Genomic DNA, 20335 nt, shown 5'->3' with positions numbered 1-20335 from the left:
AGTGCTTTAATGGGTACAGCTGGAACAACTGGCTGTTGTTATGGAAAAACATGAACACTGATCCCTATTTCACACAATACATAAAATTTGAGATGAATCAGATCTAAACATAAAAGCTAAAATTATCAAGCTTCTAGAATAAAACATAGGAAAATATCTTCATGACCTGCAGGTAGGCAAAGATTTCTTAGATAGGAGGCAAAAAATAATTATTATCAAAGAAAAAATAATAATTTATATTTAATAAAAATTAAAAATTTCTGCTCAAGAAAAATACAGTAAAGAAAATGACTGTGTGCAATGGTGGCCAACAGCAGCCTCCTCAGTAGTGTATGAAGCTTGTTGCTTTGTGGATTGCCTTAAGGGGCCTCGGAGACCACTCTTTCCAGTGGACATGTCTGACCTGATTGCCCCCAATTCTAGGCTCCAGCTAAGTATTTGGGATGCCTTTGGAAAGCCCCAGGACACAGTAGCCAGGGTCCACATTGGCCAAGTCATCATGTCCATCTGCATCAAGCTGCAGAACAAGAAGCATGCAACTGAAGCCTTACACAGGGTCAAGTTCAAGTTCTCTGGAGACCAAGAGATCCACATTTCCAAGAACTGGCTCTTTACCAAGTTTAATGTGAATGAATTTGAAGACATGTGGCTGAAAAGCAGCTCATCCCAGATGACTGTGAGGTCAAATACATCCCTAACCATGACCCCTGGACCAGCACTGCCCCCACCTTACTCATACCCACTGACAAACCCTACTTCCTGTCAAAGAGATAAAATGAGTGGCAAGTCCCAGAGTAGCAGGAAATATTTGCAAAACATGTCTGTTAAAGGACTTATATCAAGTTTATACAAAGAACTACAACACAATCATAAAAACAGAAATAACCTAATAAAGAGAAGGGCAAAAGATTTGAACAAATGTTTCACAATAAGGTAGGTATACTGAATGTATGCCTACCCTATGACCCAGCAATTCTACTTCTAGGTATTTATCCAAAAGAACAGAAAATATATGTCCACAAAAACTCTTGTACAAGAATATTCATAGCAGCTTTATTCACAGTAGCCTCTAACTGGAAAGAACCCCAAATAAACTGTCCATGAATGGAAGGATGGATACGCAAATTGTGACCACTATTTGGTGATACAAAAGGAACAAAGTAGTCACACATACAACAAAATTAATGAATCTGAAACACATGATGGCACCTACTATTTGATTCCATTTATGTGAAATTCTAGAATGGCTTTTTTAAAAATGAAAACTTATTGCTTATGTAAGATGAGGGCAGTGACTGACTAGAAAGAGGAATGAACAGACTTCCTGGGTGATAGAAATGTTCCATATCTTGATAAGGATTTGGGTTACTCATGTGTAAGCATTTGTCAAATCTTGTCAAAGAATATACTTATTGTGCATTCCACCATTTCACTGATAAAAATTTAACACTCCCCCAGTACCACCACCACCACATACACAAAGAATCACGAGGAAGTACTGAATTCTACTTCATATGCATGCTGAAGTGTCTGGAGTGAAGCATACTGATACCAATAAATTACTTTAAAATACACCAAAAATAAGATGTATTGGAGGATAGATACATGGATAGGTATTTGATGGGGATATAGCAATATGTTGAGAGTTATAGAATCTAAATGCTGAGTACTCAATTATAGGGTACACTGAGTACATTCAGCAGAGAGTGGGGGAAGAATGATCCACAGTATCCAAATAGGAACGTTCTAACTTCAATCATTCTAGAAGCCAAGATTCACTTACATTAGTTTCATGTTTAGCCAGGGAAAATCAACATTAATTCACTGTAGTGACTGAGACTTTACACACCCTTAAAGTGAAGAAATTCTAACTTGAATTTCCCCCAACAACTGTAAGCTGGGCAATATTACCCCCAGATGTTGGCAGGAGGTCAGAGTTCAATAGCTCATTGGGCAGGTGGGAACATATCTGGGCCCACAGGAACTGAGGGGGTTATACCTAGAGATCCAGAGAATATGGAGTGTGCTGAGACCCCACGAAGAAGAACAGGAAGGAGAAGAAAGGGGAAGAGCCAAAGTGTAGCCTCTGCTTCCTTTCTTTAGAGAACCCCATCAGACAAATAGCATGTCTGCCCAATATGTCATTCCCCCTGCCTCCCTCTCATGAATGCACAGATGCACAAGGGTAAGTTCCCTAGCACCTGATGACAAATTTTCAAGGGGTTGCATGATTAGACACTTAACTCCTGGCTGAGAAATGGAACAAACTTGGTTATTGTATGGGACACAATCTATTTATCTTCCATCCTCCAAGCCAGGTTCCCTAGAACCTTCCCCTATCTCTGAGCCCTATAAGTTTAACTAACTTCCAGATTTTCTTTGGGACTCAGTTTCTATCATGATAACACAGCTTGTTTTTATCATTCTGGGTGAGATCCATCAAGCTAGGCCAGGAAAACTTATTTGCCATTTTCTGTTTAAACTTTTTCAAAGTGTCACCTTGTGTTGCTTCCAGCAATAGCAGATTATATAACCTAAAAGATCTTTTCACTAAAAAGCAACTAGCTCCTGCTAAAACACACGTACATGCATTTCTGAGGTCAACATAAGAGAAATATGTAGTAGTAGTCCTATCCATCCCCTACAAATTCACTGAAACTAAGGCTGAGAGTAATAAGCACCAAGGAAACTCAAAAGGCAGGTGTTGGAACAAGACAAAGATACCCACTTTCACCACTGCCATTCAGTATTGTACTACTAGAACAATTAGACAATAAAAATAAATAAAAGGCATTCAAGTTGGAAAGCATGAAGTAAAATTATCTCAGTTCATAGATTACATTATCCTGTATATAAAAAATCCCAAACAATCAACAAGAAAGCTACTAGAGGTAATAATTCAGCAAAGTTGCAGGGTATAAGATAAAGTTGCAGGGCATATGATCAGTTCATTGTGTTTCTATACATCTGCAATGTAGAAAGAGAAATTAGGAAAGCAAAACCATTCACAGTAGCATATATAAGAATAAAATATTTAGGAATAAATCTAACCAAGAGGATGAAAGATTTATACAGTGAAAACTACAAAATATTGCTGAAAAAATTAAAGAAGACACAAATAAGTGGAAACATATCCCATGTTCATGGATAGGAAGATAATATTAAGATGCCCTTCTATGCTACCCAAAGTGATTTACAGAGTCAACACAACTCCTATCAAATTTCAAAAGCCTTTTTTTTCCTGAAATGGAAAAACCAAACATTAATGTAGAATTGCAAGGGACCCTGAACTGAATAGCCGAAATAATCTTAACAAATAATAACAAAGTTAAAAGACCCACATAACCCCAATATCAAAACTTACTACAAAACCACAGTAATCAAAAGAGCATGGTATTAGCATAAGGATAGACATACAGATCAATGGGATAGAATTCAAAGGTTTAACATGGGTGCCAAATCCATTCAATGAGAGAATGAACAGTCTCTTCAATAGCTGGTCTTGGGGAAAACTGAATTTCCACGTGTAAAAGAATGAAGTTGAGTTCCTACATGAGAGCAAATAGAAAAATTAATTCAAAGTAAATCAATGGCCTAAACATAAGAACTAAAACCATAAATCTCTTAAAAGAAAACAGAGGGAAATCTTCATGATCTTGAATTTGGCTATGGATTCATAGATATGACACCAAAAGCATAAGCAATAAAATAAAATATAGATATATTGGACTTCATCAAAATTAAAAACATTTTGCACATCAAAAACATCATGAACTGAAAAGACAACACACAGAATGGGAGAAATTATTTGCAAATCATTTGACCTCAGACATTGGAATTCTCCATAAAAGTATAAGCTCCATGGAAATAGACATTTTTGTTTACTGCTGGATACCAAACTCTCAAAAATAACTGGCATAAGATAGGTACAAAGTAAATATTTGGTGAATAATCAAATATACAAAATAAATTAAATATGTATGAAATGTTGAAAGAAATTTTAAAAACACAAAAAATGGGCAAGTAATAACAGACCATAAAAATTATCAGAAATATATTTATAAGAACAAAATACAACTTCTAGGAAAGGAAGTGGATACAGAAAATTTGACACAACTTAAGATATATTTCAGTAAATTGGAAGATCAATCTAAGAAAATTATTCAGAAAGAAAAGATGCTTGAAAATAATGAGAAATTAAGAGGTATGGAAGATAGACTCAAATGATCTAGCATCCATTTAATGAGAGACCCAGGTGGAGGAAATAGAATCAAAGGAAGGAAATATATGAATAAAAGTGACTCAAGTTTTTCCATAAATGATAGAAGAAATGCATCCAAATATAGGAAACACAATATACATTAAGAAGGATTTTATAAGTCCTCATTTACATACATTTTTGTGAAATTACTAGACACCAAAGCTAAAGAGATCTTTAAAAAGCCAGAAAAAAAGAAAGATCATGTATAAGAGAGCTAGTTAAACTGACAATGAATTTCTCATAAATGAAAACCGAAACCAGACGACAGTGAAATGTCTTCAAAATACTAAGAAAAATTATCAATCTAGAAATGTATACTCTGCAAAGCTGTCTTTCAAGAACAAAAGTGAAATAAAGATTTTGGCAGATAATCAAAATCTGAGAGAATTTACTGCCAACAGAATTTCACTACATGGACTCCTCAAAGATCTACTTCAGGAAAATGGGAAATAATTCCAGAATAAAAATCTCAGATGCATAGTGGAATGGTTAGCAGAGAGACTGGAGAAAATGTAGTTTAATAAAAACATCATGTGTGAGAATAACATCTATTATAATGTCCAATGTGGGGGTTAGAACAAAAGACAGACATAAAGGACTGGACAACAACAGCATGTAGAAATTCTTTCTTGGCTGTCTAAAGAGAATGAGGTCAACAGTATTGCTGTGTTCATAACTGAAGCTTCAGCAGTTGAGAAAAATATCAGTTTACGTGATTAACCCTGAGCCTGTTTCTCTGTGAGGCAGCCTGTAATGGGCACTTTATTCAGACCTGTCCATTGGACTGTGGCAAAGTTCACTTCAAAAACACTGTTTCCTAAATGGACCTCTTAACCCCACTCAAAATCCCTGACCTAAGACATCTTCCAGACATGTTTATAATAAATCTATATGTGTATACTGACCCTTATAACTGACTACTTTTGCACTGTGCTTTTATTGATATATGTATATTTTATTTCTGAATCTCCTTTTGAAGAAAAACAAAAAATTTACCTTTTAAAGCTCTTCAGAAGTAATTAAATCTTATCTACATTACAATTTATAATGTTATATACCTGCTACAATCATCCACATCAGACTTACCTGGGCACTTACTAAAAACACCACTAAATTCCTGACAAATCAAGATCTTTAGGGGTGGGACCCATCAATATGCATTTAAAACAAACTTCTTCAATTATTCTTCCAAGATGAAGGATTTGGATACACATCTGTCACCATAGGAGATACTGACAGATTGATGGGGATCTCAGTGCCAAGTGAGCTCACCAGTTCTTAGTGCCATCCATTCCCCGACCCGTCTCAACCCTCTACCCCCTGCATATTCCAAGTCAAGGAAACCACCAAGCCCTGGGTTCCAGGTCTTACTCCTCTGCATTCTAGGGGACACACACACACACACACACACACACACACACACACACACACATCCTGTAAGTTATTCTAAAATGTTAAGAGAAAACCAGAATTATAGGAAGGCAAATAGCTATTTGTAGGTGGTACCTGCAAAATTAATAACAATCATAGCCACACTGGTGGAGGTTGGGGGTGCACATTATATTGGTCTTTGGCTTTTACTCTAAGAAAAATAGAAAGTCATTGAAAGGTTTTGAAGAGGCAAGATGTGAACTGATTTAAGTTTTTCAAGAACCACTTTGGAGACAAGGAGAGAAGCATGGAAACCAGTTAAGAGGCTATTGAAATTACCAGGTAAGAGATGATGGTAGCTTGACTCAAGATTTAGCAGTGGAGGTCGCCAGAAGTAGGCAGATTCTGAACATGTTCTGCAAATCATGTCAATAAGATTTACAGACAGAATGGAACTACTGTGTGAGAAGGGGCAGACTCAAGGATGACACTGAGGATTTTAGCCTAAGCAAAGGATGGATGGAGTTGACATCTATAGAGATGGGGATACTATGGGAGGAGCAGATTTGGAAGGAGGAAGATCAAGAGATTGTACTGGGATGTTAAGTCTGATTTGCTTACTAGATGTCTAAGAGGAGATGCTGAGTAGGTGACTAGATACATGAGTCTAGAGTGAGATATGTGTCAGAGATGAGGAAACTCACAGATTAAGGTCTTGGACACTTGCCCAAGGTCACACAGCTAAAAAGTGGCAGAACCCTGGACTCAGTCCAGGGGTGTCTGACACCAAAACCTGGGTCCCTAACTTCATGTCATGCTGCTTCCCCAGCAACCCAAGGTAAACCAAGGCCTGGTTTTCAATGGGAGAGAACAAAGTACAACTGCTGACATTGTACAAGACTCATGGCTTTGATGACTGTAACCGTCGTGTCCCAGCCTAGGTTAGGGGTCCATCTGCACTCCCTCTCAACATGTAATCGCCTTTCAAAGAAATCATTTCCATGGAAATGGACACTCCAGGTCTCTCCATACATATGAATGGAAGGGAGAGTTGTTGAGGGTTTTTTCTTCCCTTTTTTCTTTTCTCTTTATATATTTTTGCAAACTGTCCGGGGATGTGTTGCTGCGGCTGGTGGCGGCAACTGCCACAATCAGAGCTATTTTGAAGCAAAGAACTAATTTACTGCATCGATGACTTTAGCTCAAAAGAAGAAATAAGGATGATCAGGAGTCCTAAGGGAGCAAAATAATAGGGTGATTTACACGAGGAGATGAGGGAGGTGGGAGAAACATCCAGGGTAATTCTTTCGTATAATCTCTATTTTATATTTTTGCCCTTTTTCCCTTTGCTTCTCTGGGGACAAAGCCTCAGCTCAGAGATGTTTCCTGGCCATCCCCAGGTTGATATCTGAAAAAGACTGAAAGGGGAAGGGAGATGGGGTTGCTCAGGCTGAGGAAAGGAAGGTTGAGGGGTGGTTTGACAGCTGTTTTCTAAAGCCAGTTTCTATTGGGGGGATGGTCTCTAGGAGGCCCCCACTGAGCCCTGGGATTGGTGAGGGATTTCAAAGGATAGCTTCATCTGCCCAATTGACTGCTGTGTTCAAGGAACTGCTATTGGTATCACCAGCTTTGGCTGGCCCCAAACTAGGAGCTCACTATCCTTACTATGGACTAAATGTTTCTGTCCACCCACTAAATTCCTATGTTGAAATCCTAACCTCAAATGTGATGGTATTAGGAGGTGGGGCCTTTTGGAGATAACTGAGTCATGAATGGGATTGGTACCCTTATAAAGGAGACCCCACAGATCTCTCTCACCCTGAGGATATAAAGTGAAGTTGGCAATCTACAACCCAGAAGAGGGCTCTCACCAGGACACGTCAAACAGCACCCTGATCTCAGACTTCCAGCCATGAGAACTGTTGAGAAATAAATTTCTGTTGTTTATAAGTCACCCTAATCAATGAAAATTTGTTGTAGCATCCTGAACTGACTATCCCAGGTTCTGAATTTCCCAGCACAGAGGAGATCAGGGCTGGCAGGGCTGGCAGGACTGTTGGGGAACATTTAGTCCAAGACCCGCATATTTCAAGTCAAGGAAACTACCCAGGCCTGGGTTCTCGGTCTCACTCCAGCACGTGCTAGCTGTGTGACCTTGGCCAAACCCTGCAGCTCTGAGTTTTTCTCTTGCGTAAAATCAAGATTATCATCTTCACTGACATTCATGAGGATCAAATGAGATGATGCCTGACAAAGCACTTTGTAAACTGCAAAGCAACATAAAGATGTGAGTTACTGTTGTTATTTATCAGTGAAGGAAATTGAGTCCCAGAGGGGTTAAGTGACTCACCCAAAGCCACATTGCAAATAAATGCAGAATGAGTGCTTGAACATAAGTCTTCAGTGCTCTTGCCACAGAAGAGAGTTGCAGTGTAGTGGTTAACAGTACGGACTGGAGCAGGCTGCCTGGTATGCCATTTGCCAGCTGTGGGACTTTGGGCAAGTTAGTAAATATCCCTAGGCTTCAGTAGGGATAATAATAGTACCTACTTCATAGAGCTGTGGGACCTATATGAGTTAATACATGTGAAGCATTTAGAACAATGCCTGCAAATGTTGTTCAATAAATGCCAGCTATTGCTATTATTCAGGAAATAGGGGCTAAGCCCAGGGACTTCAAAGTATTTCCCCTTGTGGAACCTCTCAAAAACCAAGAAAGGAGAAATGAGAGTCATGTGCAGCAATAGGGACTCAGGTTAGGCTGAGGTAGAACTTCGTGTCTGGTAGAATCAGAGTCCTGCCGTGGAGTCAGGAGACCTGAGTTCTGGTCCCAGCTCTGCCACCTAAGGCAATGTCTCTGAGGCCCATGTGCCTTGTCTATAAAATGAAGCAGATAATCCTTTCCCAGCTTGTCCATACTACAGGCTTTTGATTACACCCAAATGGAAAGCCTCATAAACTATCAAATTCTGTGAATATATGAAGAGTATTCCTGGCAGTAGATATTGCTGAAAAAAGTTTTGCTGGAGAGAGGGGCTCTGGGAAGGGTATGACATTTCCTGCCTCTGGAAAGTGCAAACAATAGCTAACATACAGAATGTTGGACTGCAGTCCTTTCTGACAACTAGAGGGATGTTCAGAGTCCTCTGTGACACAAGCCCGGTCACAGGCCTCCCCAGAGTAGACATGAGGAAGGGGGAGCAAGGTAAGTCACCTACATACTCTACACCAGCCTTCACGTCTGGGTGAAACCAAGGTAATTATATATCTCCACATTCTACAAAGCCCCATATCAGACACCACTTCCTTCAGGAAGGCTGCTTGGAGTTCTCCAGCAAGAGATCCTCACATCCTCCCCAGGATAATTTCGTTCCTTACACAGATGGCTAAGTCTCATTTAACTGGAGTAATGTGAATGGAAGCCACCGATAGCCCCAAGTCTAAAACACTGTCGCTAACGCTCCATTACATGTTATCAGATGACTGTGGATACAGGAACAGTGAACCTTGAGGTGCTCACTTCCTAGAAAGGACTTGAAAAATGTGCAGGGTGATGAGCATAACTGGAGAAAGGAATTAACCTTGGGATCAGGAAGCTTAGAGTGGATGTTGAGTGAGAGGTGAGCTGTTCCAGTTGAGGCACAGGTAGGGACTTATCTGAACCTCTAACATGGAATCACAGACATTCTCCCTTCACAAAAGAGGCCTCAATATACACCAATCACCTCTTCTAAGTCCCTTTAGAGGAGTTAAGCATATGCCAGTCTCTCAAGTATTTTAGCCACAGGTGATGTATTAATTAGCCCTCAGATAATGATATAATGATAGTTTTATTGTTACACCTCCCCCAGTATATTATCATTTATTTGCTACCTTTACAACTGCTCTACCAGATTAGGAACTCTTTGAGGGAAGGGATTATATCTAAGTCACTTTATACACCTTGTGTCCAGAGCCTGGCATACTACAAGTGCTCAATGAAATTATGATAAATTAATGTTTATTGAATTAACAGATAAGAATGTATCATCATCTATTATAGACATTTCTGGACAGCTCTCAACTGTACCTCTTTGCCTTTTCTAGAAATAAAGGAACAACAGGAGCCTTAATCCACAAATCCACCTTTGCCCTATGACCTGGACAGATCAAGGGAAGCCCTAGAAACTTTAGTAGATGGAAAGGGAGGGGCCTAAGCTCAAAGACCAAACCCAAAGCTGAGTTCCAAATGCTGATGGTGACTCACTGAATCAGGATTTTGGGGGAATGGGGAAGGAAAAGTCAAGGAATATTCCAAAACATCTTGCTTCCATGTGGCAAGCTGGAGCATGGGCAGTTGCAAGGGCCCAGGCTGGCACTGTCCTTGGAGTTAGCAGAGAGCGGTATCCCCACTGATGAGGCTGGAGCCAGGAAGAATAGAGGACTAGAAGGCAAAATAACCTGCCACCAAAAAGCTCTAGTCTTAGGGAAAAGCAGTATCACATTTGATAACAGCTCATGTGACACAAAAGGACTTTTATTGTTCATTGTGTTTCAAGACAGATCTTTTTCTTTCTGTGTTATGTGGAACCCTTTTTAAATTACCTGTAGATGGAAACCAGTTTTAAGAGCCCCAGGAACAGCCTCTGTTGGCAATTTGCACCCACCCTTAAGGAGAGCCTAGCACTTCAGCCAAGCCCCCAAAGCTGATCCAAGTACATCATAAAGCTTTAGCAAATGAAGCCAATTTTACTGAAGATTTCATCGGAAGACAGAAGATAGGCTTACATTGCATACCAGAGAGCAAAACTTAGTAGAAGTTCTGATTAGAGAAAAAAAATCCTGCTTCCTAAATCACCAACCTGACTCGAATACTAACTCATCCTTCTTGGAAGCAGAAGCATAGACAAATTTACTTCAACCACACCTTGCTTCCTTGGTCATGAATTCAACCTGGGCCACAGTTTTATGCACCTCAACCTTCCCGATTCAAGACCCCTTTCACCATAATTAAGCAGCCACAAAAACTCCATAAAGGGCCAGTTATTGCCACAAACAGAAGAGCAGAAGTTATTTTCTGTTACCTGTATATAAATGTTCCTACTTAATGTGTAAAAGCATCTATTCTATGATTGAATGGGCTCTGGGTTTATGACTGTAGCTGTGCATTGCTGTAGCCTGTGGTTTTATGGCCCTAATTCCATTAATAAACCTTAGTTTTAATTTTTCTCCTTCTACCCAGCAGCCACAGTCTTCTGGATATAGGGGAAGGGAGAGTTCCTGCCCAATCGCTTTAGGCCACCTGTCACATTAAAAATCCTCACTAGAGCCAAACCAACCCACCTGCTCCTCCATCAAAGAAGAAGGTCACCTACCCTGTGGGGAGGAGGCTGAAGCAGCCCAGATGCCCTCTGTGTCGGAGGCCTGATCTTTGAAAGTAGCAAGTTCATCTGGTAAATGTGCCAGGGCAGTGCCAGCTGTTCACGGCCTCAGGAGATGCCCAGGCTAGGGCAAAGGGAAGGCGGGGGTCAGCTAAACAGGTCAGGAGAAAAAGCCCTGCCAGTTGGAAGAGCAGACCCTAGCCATAGGCACAGCATCATTAAAAGAAGAGCAAAGGGAGGCGGGTGAAGAGCAAGCTCAGCTCTCTCCATGGTGCTGACTCATGCTTGTAAACGTGGTCCTGATGGTTTTTCCTAACCCCGGGATTCTGATAACTTCTGTCCAAGCTTCCTTTGTTTTATTCCCCTTCTTGATGGCATTTTAGCAATTTTTACCCTGATGCAGAAAACATAAGCTGAATAGTGACTTGTGTTTCACAATGATGCAATTGGTTTCAAGTAATGTTGATAATTCTATCACTTCTCCAACATTTAAAGGAAGTGTTTTTCTTGGGGTGTTTTGGGGGATCCTCCCCCTAACAGATTGTTACTATTCACATATTCCCTACACACGATATAGAGGTGAGAAGTGGAGAGGAGATAGCATCAGCAGGAGCTACTGTGTGAGTAAAGCTGGTCCCAGTAGGATGCCACCCCACCTGCAGATTTACTATTCCAGGGAGGCACCAAACGACCCTGTGAACTAGAGTGGGTTGTTTGAACATTTCCAATTTTGTAAAGCCACTTAGTGTGACAAAAACTCTCCTAAGAAGCACATTTGGTATCTGGAGGGCAAGAATAAAAGGGAGAAGCCCCACCCCAGCCCCACTCTCCAGAGAACGAAGGATGGACTTGCTCTGAGGGGAAATTGGTTATCTTACCTGCTACAACCAAGACAGGTCCGTAGATGGGAAAATGTGTGCAATGTGAAAGACTCACTAAGATAATTCTTTTAGGCCCATTTTCTTTTTACTCCTCCTGCCATTCATTATGGAGTGGAAGAAGTATGTGTTCTGGACTGGAAACTATGACCTACCACTTGCTAATGGTTAATCAGCTGGACTTCTGATTCCACATCTGTAAAACTGGTATGCTAATAACAATGGGCTCTCTCCTGTCCTCCCTCTGTGCCTTCTCAGATACACAATGAGACTTTGAACACCTCCTCAGAAATCTAAGAAGGCAAAGACCCCTTAAACTTCAGATTACATACTGAATCTCAAACACCCACCCTGCTTTAAAGCCAAGCCTGGGAGAAAAATGGGACTCTCTAAAGCCAACTGCCATGTTCTTAAGATTTTGGGGGTAAACCTTAAGGTCACTGATACCAGTTATTGGTGAAAAGACCATTGCCACACCATAGAGCAGAATAGAATAGAATAGAGCACCCACACTTACACCACAGGGGAGAAGAGAGGGTCACATGAGTGAATAACCTGCTCCTTTTCTTCTCCAGTTCCCCATAGTTCCTCTCCATGACCCCTTATTCCATATATATAGGAACATTTGGAAAAGTGGACATCAGCGGAAGTCCTGACCAGTGCAAACGGGAGGGATAAGCTTCACTATAAAGTGAGAGTATTGGAGTAAATGTCCTCTAAGCTCCTTCAGCCCTGATCTAATTATATGTATTCCGGCTTGCACAACTGCTTGGAGGCAGGGTTTGAATCTTGTGTTTTGGCTGTGTCACCCATAGAGCCGATTATAGTGCTTGCTGCATGTAACCACAAAACTTGACAACTGACAGACAGAAAAAAGTATAACTGTAACTGGGCCAGCCCGGTGATTCTTGTTGGCCCCCAGGTCTTCAGAACCATGGACAGACCCTCCTTCTTCTGGAGAAATTAGTTGAAAGAAGCACAGAGGAAACAGAAACAAACAAGAATGTCAGGGACTAGAAAAGACTTAAGAGATTTTCTAAATCCAGTCAACGAAAGTCTGAGGCCCAAAACAGGTGAAGGGATCTTCCAAAGTCATACGGTGACTAGGTGTCACCGCTCTTATGACTCCCAGACCTTTTTCTCATAACAGAGAGTACAACATCCAACAACTTCATCTTAGTAGAGGAGACATGATATTTATATTTCCAGTTGCCCTGTTCCACCCCAAATGACAAGGGACAGGACAAGAGAATCCCTTTCTTAAGGTTTCCTTCTTACAATCTCTGTCAAACAAAGTTAGAGAGTGAGAGCTCTTGCACTGGGAATGCAATGGGTGGTGCACACACACACACACACAAGCACACACTTCCCAACTTTATTACTGGGCTCCCTGAGGGGAGTGCCTCTGTGCAAGAGAAAGTCCACCTGAGGTTGGAAACTTCCCCTTCCCGCCAGCAACAAGTTGAATACTTCTCTCAGTCATCTCATCTTTTGGCACTTGAACTTTATACTTTCCCCCCTTAGCCCCACTAACTTCTTTAGCAGACCAGCCCCCACTAAGACAAGAACACTATCTTCCCCAACAGCCCAGGAATTCCTAAGGGGAGGTGGTGTGACAGCTTGTCAGGTTGGGCACTCTCCCTGTTGGGAGCTGTGCCTCCCCGACTGGGGCCCTATTCTCACAGGACAAGTACTGGTCTCCCCCAGGAGGCAAAGCCCTAACTCTTAATTGATCCTTGATACTTCGGATGATAGTGTGAGCTCTGAGGAATGGGAGTTCATTATAAGAAATCATAAGAAAATTTACTCAGGCCGGGAGTCCTTTCAGGAAGCAGACACCTTCCTACAAGCGTGAAGAAAGTGCAACACCCTGGAGTCTGAAGTCTCTCTCACTGCATTTTTACAGGTTCACATCCTACCTCCCATCCTCCTCATCCCAGCCCCAGAAACACCTCCATTATTCAGCGTATCCAATGTCAGGAAAGCATCTGGGAACTTTGGTGCTAGGCTGCTAATTGGGGTCTGTAGCTTGGAGGGAGGGAGCGAGAAAAGAGGAGTTATTATGCACAGAGAAAGTGTCCGGGTGTCCCTGCCCGCTGGAGCCCTGAGCTGGGCTGTCTCTTAACGGCTTTCTGGTAGCAGTCATATGTCTGCAGAGCTGGAACCAAGAGCCAAAGGACCCAGTGTCTGAAGGTGGTAATGACGAGGTCCTGAGAAGCAAAATGACTCTACTCTAATGCACTGATGACAAAGGTCAGCCTCAATGCCATAATATTCCCACAAGCCCTTGGTAGTTCTCAATTTGGGGTTGGGGGAATCCCAATACTCTTACCTCTTAAGCACAGAAAGATAGCACTAAAAGGGACTTTGGAACTCATCAATCTTCTCATTTTACACATGGGTAAACACAGGCCCAGAGATTTGCATGCCAATTTAGCATTATGTCCATCTTTGAAACTCAGAAGTCCCAACTCCTGAGCATGAGAGAGAGGCTCCATGGGAGTGGGGGAAGGGCTCTGGAGTCAGACAGGGCCTGAATATGAACCCTCACCCTGCCACCCAACATGCTCTGTGTTCTTGGGCAAATAACTTAACCTGTCTGAGCCTGTTTCTTCAGTGTTTAAAATGAGGTGATGATGAGCACTGTGGGCATTTAATGAGATAGCATGTATGGAAGAGCTTCATGCATAACAGATGAGAGTTCTCTTTCCCCAGTCTGGATTTCCTCTGTCCACCCCCAGCTGTTCCTCAATCTCACCAGCAAATTAGTTCCCCCCACCACCTATAGGGCCTTTGCCCACACTTTTCCTGCTACCTGCTAAGTGCCCCCAACTCCCTCCCTTCCGAGTCAGTTAGGGAAGGAGGGATTGATGGTGAGAGTTCTGGGTCCCTTCTGAGCTCCCTGCCCAACTGCTTCATTCTTTTTTGCCTCTCCAGCCATCTCTGAGGGGTAGCAGAAGTCCTTATACAACCAAGCGGAGGCAGGGAGCAGAGCAGGGGCGGGAGGAAACCAGCAAGGTCTGCGAGCTGGCCTCTTTGTTCCCGGAAAATGAGGGCAATTTCCATTCCTTTCCTCGGAAAGCTGGGTCCAGTGAGCAAGCAGCAGAGGTGTTGCCTTGGTGAGTAATGGCCCAGCAATGGCTCTGCCCTCAGCTTGTACCTTGTGCCCCCAAGATGAACTTAGGGCCTGTGAGTTAGAGGCAGCAACAGCTTCAGCTCAGCCATGGCCCCCCACAAGTCCCTCAACAACTCTGCATTATTTCTCTTCTCCAGGGAGTCCTCTAAACCTGGTCTCAGGAGAAGCTGCCAGAGCTCATTTGATTCACTGCACCAGGGGGAGATGGACACCAAGAGAGGAGAAGGGTCTTATCTGGAGGCAAACAGTTAGCTGCACAGAACACTAACATCTCCAAGCCATAGGTACTCTCACCTGCAGAGATTGTGAGACTGTCTGACAGTCCCCAGAGCCCTACCACTAGCCCACATGCTTATCTACAGAGGAAGGAATTAAAACCAGAGGGACCTAGATTTGAATGTCAGTTTACTAGTCATGCGAACTTAGGAAAATTACCTAACCTCAATGTTCCCATTTGAAAAAGGTGATGATAGCGTCTGTGGGCTCATTACAGAAGTAATTGGGTATTTTAAAGAGCACATTTAAAGTGCTGGACACAGTGCCTGGAACATGGCAAGTACTTAGTATGCTTGCACTCCCTCTCATACCATTCACAGAGCCCGTGCCTATTCCTACTTTCCACTTCTTCCCCAAACATGGCCAGGGAGAGGCTGCCAGGGAGAGGCTCACAGCCAGTGTGTCCTCCTGCCCAGTGCTGAATGGTCTCTAGAGGGAATTAAAGCCCAGAAACAGGAAGTCATGTTCCCAGAGGGGTCTAAGTGTCCCTGGGTTCCCACAACCAAATAAGAGAAGCTCCTGCTGGATCATGTCCCAGCCTTGAGTCTGAGCACATCAGACCCAGACCGAGGCAGGGTGGGATATGCTCAGTTTCTGCACCTGCCACTGTCCTTGACCACCGCCAGGCCCTTGGAGGGGATGCCAAGCCCTGTGTCTGCATGTGTAGCATGCAGGGGCCTGGGTGAAGTGACGGCCATTGCAGAGCCAGAGGAGGATTCACCAGGACAAGCGCAGAGGAGCCCCCTGAGGGGATGGGGGGTGCCTTTTAAAGATCTTCTCGCTGACCACATGCACACTCTCACACACCTGTTTGGAGGCACATTATAAGTGGCATTCTGCCGTGTGTGTCGGTTGGCCACACACAGTTGGGTATGAGCAGACATGCCCCTTGACTCATACCCAGTGCTTCCCAGCACGTGCCGCCTGTTTCATCTGAGTATCGTGCCACCCAGGGAGGGACATTCAGAGTCCCAGCTCTCATCTCTAAGCCTCTTGGCAGAAGGCAAACCTAAAAGGCCTCAGAGTAGGAAGGTGGCTTACCAACACCACCCAGGCTGGAAGCGGCAGATGTACCGCTCAAAGCCATGTACTCTGAGTCCAAATCCAGAGCTGTTTCTACTGAACTGCAGCGTGCCCACAAGCACATAACATGCATGCTCATACATGGTCTCACCAGCACATGGGCACAACTCACGCTGTGGGCTTACTATTGCCAGGCCCTGTTCTCAGGAGCTTATCAACATTAACCGAGGTAGATACCCATTACCCCCATTTTTCAGGTAAGGAAACTGAGGTACAGAGAGGTAACTATTTAAAGGTACATAATTAGGGCCCAAATGTGAATCCTGAATAGCAGTCTGCCTTCAGAACCCAGCCTCCTAACTGCTCTCGACCTCTGCTACATTACCTCTTTGCACACACATGTGTGCACATAAACACACACACACTCCCACACTCCCACATGCTCTTTCTCTCTCACACACACACACACTGGAGAGAGGAAGCTGGTTTGGCCCCTAGAGTAGACCCCTTCCTGGGGAAAAAGCTGAAATGCCTCCCTGCATGATCCCCCTCTCCTGCCCTGCCAGCCCCTGCATGGAAAAAACCCACCCCCCATTGCCCCCACCCCACCTCCCAATGGCCCCATCTTCTCAGCTACACAGGGGCCTCTGTTGTGTTGCAACGATGTCGATGTCCAGGCACTCAGGAGGCAAAAACAGAATGAAATATATGTACCATCTTATTAGTAAAGGACATCTAAGCCTCTAATTAAAATTTGCCTAATGACCCAACTTCTCTGTCATTTTCACTTTCAGAGACATTAATTTAAGGTGACATGTACTTAGGCAAGGGGAAAATTAATTTTTCCTTTAAAAAATTAAAGGGGGGAAAAAGAGTGGCCTGTTCCCTTATTTACTGATTTATCTTTAACATGTTTGTTTATTTTTCAAAACTCCCTCCCACTCTTTCCCAATAGAATATGACATAGGAGAATAATCTGGTGAAGGGGAAGGGACTGGAAGGAGAGCATCATAGGGATGGGTGGCCTGGTGGTTCCCTCCCCCTGGTGGGAGAGGGCAAGCCAATGCCCTGGGACTGGGCTGCTGCAGTCCCTCTGCCGAGATCCGGGATCACTCCCTGAAAAGCTGCCTGTTGGTGCTGGGGTGCAGGGGAGCCTGTTTTCATCCAGGCTGTTTGACTTGACTGATCCAGTGGTATCTGCTTCTTCACAGAACAGATGGCAGGCAATGTCCTGGACACCAGGCTGCAGCCTAGCTTTCTGCTTGGGCATATTTCTTCAAGCAACAGGCTGAGGCCTAGAACATGCGCCATGGGGGACCGGGACAGGTACAAAAAGCCCAGGGAAGCAGCTGTGCTCTGTCTGCATGACCCCTCTCCCTGGGTGTGAGGCCTCCTGACTACAGGGTGTCTAAGGACAGGGGAGAGCTTTGAGCCCGAGGCAAGGCCATGCTGGCAGGGAAGCAGGGCCTGCGCTAGGTGATTCCAACCCCAGTGTTCCGGTTCTGCATGAAGCCCTCGGGGATTATTGGTCTAAAGAATTCAGAAACATTTTCCGGTTCCCCTTTACTTATTTCTGTATTTCTGCCCAATAGGCTCCTCCTCCATGGTGCCACCCCCAACTCCACCTGCCCAGGAGCCCTCTGCTCCAATCCCAACCCAAGCCATTTCTTCAGAATGTTGGCTTTGAAACTGGCATTCCCGGTAGACTAAGGGAGAGCAGAGAGAGGGGCAGGAGGAGGTGGGGAGAGGTGAGGAGGGAAGAGAGGCCTCCTTTCTAGAGAGCAAAAGTTCTGTGACTGACTTCTCCCTCTGCCCCCCTCTTCCTCTTTGTTATTCTCTCTCTCTCTCTCCATTTCTCCCTCCAGCGACATGACTGCTGCTGGGAAATCTGTCGGGTTTGGCTTCCTGGGGAGCTGATGGAGGCTTTTCTAGCAATTAGGCCAAGGCCTCTGATCTGAGAGATTGCTAAACACCCGGCAAGCAATAACTCGCTCCACCGGGCCCCCCCGCAGGGAGGACAGGAGGAAAGGGCAGGAGTCAGAGCCTCTCTCACCCCGGCCAAGGGGCCAAGGCCAACTGTGGGCAGGGAGGAATGGGAAGGCTGCTGCACTGTGGGGATGCAGGCCTCAAAGCCCTTCCCCACAAACTCCCTTACTGAGGGTCACAGGCCCAGCTTGGCTTCAGACAGGCCACCTAAGCTGCAGTCGTTCCCCATCTTCACCCCATCCCCATTGCATGAGGACCAGAGTTGGTGGTGTGGCTATAAGCAGGAGGAAAAGGTGTGTGTGCAGGGCAGAATAAAGAACATGAGATTTGGAGACAAAAGACTCAGGCCTGAGCTCTATCCCTTCCTTCCATGTGATCTTGAGCATGGAACTTCCCTGCTCTGAGGCTGGGGGCCTGGTGAGCAAAATGGGGATGATCACAACACCCACTGCAGAGGGGCCCAGGGAGGACGGATGAGCTAATGGACAGAAACTTGCTGCGAAAACTGACAAAGACCCCTCCCCACCTCTGCACACCATGGCCACACCTCCACCCGCTGGCTGGGGAAAGCTGCAATCCCACTAATGCACGGAGGAAAAAAGTGTCAAGGTTTTAAAGATGCCTGTTCATCTTGCTTTGCATACATTTGCATATTGAGTTCAAGAGGCTCATCCTAATTCTGAAGATGGAAAATAAAATAAATTAACGACTGCAAGATTAACAAATGCAACTCCTACAGCAATTGGCTCCCTGGCTGTTCTGGGCTTGACACCCTAGAGACAAAGAATGTTCTCAAGGCAATCAACTTTCAACCCTGCCTCTCCCACCACCACCCAGAGGTCAGTACCAGGGGGGGGTCTGGAGGTGGGGAGCTTGGAGTTGGGGTGGGGGCAGAGCCAGACCCTGAGGCAAGGAATGACCCTCACTTTTCTCCCATGTGAACTTGCAATGTAGGACGTGGTGGCCAAGAGCAAGGGCTCTGGGCCACACTGCCTAGGGGTTCTGAGTGTAGCTCTGCCACATCCCGCTCTATGGCCTCGGGAAAGTCACCTAACCTCTCTGTTCTTCAGTGCCATCAAGAGTCAAACGGGAATAATCGTAACCCCTACCCTACAGAGTTAGTGTGAAGATTGAATGAGTTAATGTGTGCAAAGCACTTACAGCTAAGCCCAGCATAGCACATATGCTTTGTAAATGTTCACTGGTATTACTATTTTTATCATCACCATCATCGTCACCATCACCAGCAGCAGCAGCAGCAGGAGCATGTGGCAGGAAATGCATACAAGACCAAGAACTAGATATATGTTCTCATTTTGCTCTGCATCCACTATGCGGCTTTGGGAAAATCCCCTGGCCCAGAAGTCTTTCAAGTGGCGACACAATAGTCAGGCACAGTAAGATCCCAGCTTGCTCAGAGGCTGCCTGAGAATAGACTTTGAGGCTGATTGTCATATGTAAAGCACATGTGAAATATATGCACCTTGCCCTCTCCCTGATGTTCTTCAGCTCCTAAGCCTGGGAAGCAAACCTGGGGCCTGCCCAGTCACCTGAAAAGAGTCCCATCTTTCTACTTCCACCCCTCCCTACACTGCCCCCACCCCACCACCCTGGACCCCTCACCTTCTGCCTTACCACCTCTGGGGAAGCTACTGAGCAACACATCAAACTCCACCAAAATGTACAGGTGTCTGTCTTGTGCTGGGCCCTTCACACATTTCATCATATTTTCCCCTCACTGCTGGAAGGGTGGTATCAGGGTTCCCATTTTACAGATGGGATTTGAGGCTCAGAATGGAGCAACCTGTAAGAAGTTACCCTGCTAGAAAGGAGAGCTAGAAGCCAGAAGACCCACTGTGCTGGGATTCCCCCCATAGGCTATAGTTCTGAGACAGAGAAAGCAGAGAACCATGTGTCTGTGGATAAAGTGAGGGTTCCTGCGGCCAGGATTCTCACCTGACCGACCTGGTTGGCTAGCTCACTACACTAGTGTGGGCATTATGTTGCTATTGAGTCTATATAAAGAGCTCTGCCCAGTGCTCTG

General features: G+C 44.4%; 1 non-coding gene across 1 annotated transcript; it reads left to right on the top strand.

Annotated features, from left to right (window-relative positions):
- The first annotated feature begins 273 nt into the window (after positions 1-273).
- On the top strand, positions 274-381 carry LOC118969303 (small nucleolar RNA SNORA70). The gene has a single exon (XR_005057259.1). It is a non-coding gene; the product is annotated as a small nucleolar RNA SNORA70 (small nucleolar RNA).
- The last annotated feature ends 19954 nt before the right edge of the window (positions 382-20335 follow it).

The sequence above is a fragment of the Manis javanica genome, chromosome 4 (assembly GCF_040802235.1).
Source record: "Manis javanica isolate MJ-LG chromosome 4, MJ_LKY, whole genome shotgun sequence".
Classification (NCBI taxonomy): domain Eukaryota; kingdom Metazoa; phylum Chordata; class Mammalia; order Pholidota; family Manidae; genus Manis; species Manis javanica.
The sequence above is the reverse complement of the archived record's forward strand: the minus strand, read 5'-3'. Positions and strand labels throughout refer to the sequence as shown.